Source organism: Brassica napus, unplaced genomic scaffold (assembly GCF_020379485.1).
Source record: "Brassica napus cultivar Da-Ae unplaced genomic scaffold, Da-Ae ScsIHWf_1332;HRSCAF=1901, whole genome shotgun sequence".
NCBI classification, from domain to species: Eukaryota; Viridiplantae; Streptophyta; class Magnoliopsida; order Brassicales; family Brassicaceae; genus Brassica; species Brassica napus.
In genome coordinates this window covers 91,192-93,478 of record NW_026014749.1, presented here as the reverse complement: position 1 = coordinate 93,478, position 2,287 = coordinate 91,192, and positions in this window count along the sequence as shown.

Here is a 2,287-nt window from a genome sequence, read left to right as displayed (position 1 = left end):
CTTTATGTATCCAAATCAAGCTTCTCACAAAGTGATTCATCCTGGTTTGATTGGAACGACGAAGAAGCTGTGCTATTCCCAAACTGGAAACTGGAATCACCTGATTTGAAAGTGGGATAACTTCTTCATGCCAACTCCTATGAGATTTATTCAACTTCCTGGTGATTCTCCACCACTTTATGTATCCAAATCAAGCTTCTCACAAAGTGATTCATCCTGGTTTGATTGGAACGACGAAGAAGCTGTGCTATTCCCAAACTGGGAAACTGGAATCACCTGATTTGAAAGTGGGATAACTTCTTCATCCCAACTCCTATGAGATTTATTCAACTTCCTGGTGATTCTCCACCACTTTATGTATCCAAATCAAGCTTCTCACAAAGTGATTCATCCTGGTTTGATTGGAACGACGAAGAAGCTGTGCTATTCCCAAACTGGGAAACTGGAATCACCTGATTTGAAAGTGGGATAACTTCTTCATCCCAACTCCTATGAGATTTATTCAACTTCCTGGTGATTCTCCACCACTTTATGTATCCAAATCAAGCTTCTCACAAGAGATTCATCCTGGTTTGATTGGAACGACGAAGAAGCTGTCCATTCCCAAACTGGGAAACTGGAATCACCTGATTTGAAAGTGGGATAACTTCTTCATCCCAACTCCTATGAGATTTATTCAACTTCCTGGTGATTCTCCACCACTTTATGTATCCAAATCAAGCTTCTTACAAAGTGATTCATCCTGGTTTGATTGGAACGACGAAGCTAAGAAGCTGTGCTATTCCCAAACTGGGAAACTGGAATCACCTGATTTGAAAGTGGGATAACTTCTTCATCCCAACTCCTATGAGATTTATTCAACTTCCTGGTGATTCTCCACCACTTTATGTATCCAAATCAAGCTTCTCACAAAGTGATTCATCCTGGTTTGATTGGAACGACGAAGAAGCTGTCCTATTCCCAAACTGGGAAACTGGAATCACCTGATTTGAAAGTGGGATAACTTCTTCATCCCAACTCCTATGAGATTTATTCAACTTCCTGGTGATTCTCCACCACTTTATGTATCCAAATCAAGCTTCTCACAAAGTGATTCATCCTGGTTTGATTGGAACGACGAAGAAGCTGTGCTATTCCCAAACTGGGAAACTGGAATCACCTGATTTGAAAGTGGGATAACTTCTTCATCCCAACTCCTATGAGATTTATTCAACTTCCTGGTGATTCTCCACCACTTTATGTATCCAAATCAAGCTTCTCAGCAAGTGATTCATCCTGGTTTGATTGGAACGACGAAGAAGCTGTCCTATTCCCAAACTGGGAAACTGGAATCACCTGATTTGAAAGTGGGATAACTCTTCATCCCAACTCCTATGAGATTTATTCAACTTCCTGGTGATTCTCCACCACTTTATGTATCCAAATCAAGCTTCTCACAAAGTGATTCATCCTGGTTTGATTGGAACGACGAAGAAGCTGTGCTATTCCCAAACTGGGAAACTGGAATCACCTGATTTGAAAGTGGGATAACTTCTTCATCCCAACTCCTATGAGATTTATTCAACTTCCTGGTGATTCTCCACCACTTTATGTATCCAAATCAAGCTTCTCACAAAGTGATTCATCCTGGTTTGATTGGAACGACGAAGAAGCTGTGCTATTCCAAACTGGAAACTGGAATCACCTGATTTGAAAGTGGGATAACTTCTTCATGCCAACTCCTATGAGATTTATTCAACTTCCTGGTGATTCTCCACCACTTTATGTATCCAAATCAAGCTTCTCACAAAGTGATTCATCCTGGTTTGATTGGAACGACGAAGAAGCTGTGCTATTCCCAAACTGGGAAACTGGAATCACCTGATTTGAAAGTGGGATAACTTCTTCTTCCAACTCCTATGAGATTTATTCAACTTCCTGGTGATTCTCCACCACTTTATGTATCCAAATCAAGCTTCTCACAAAGTGATTCATCCTGGTTTGATTGGAACGACGAAGAAGCTGGTGCTATTCCCAAACTGGGAAACTGGAATCACCTGATTTGAAAGTGGGATAACTTCTTCATCCCAACTCCTATGAGATTTATTCAACTTCCTGGTGATTCTCCACCACTTTATGTATCCAAATCAAGCTTCTCACAAAGAGATTCATCCTGGTTTGATTGGAACGACGAAGAAGCTGTGCTATTCCCAAATGGGAAACTGGAATCACCTGATTTGAAAGTGGGATAACTTCTTCATCCCAACTCCTATGAGATTTATTCAACTTCCTGGGTGATTCTCCACCA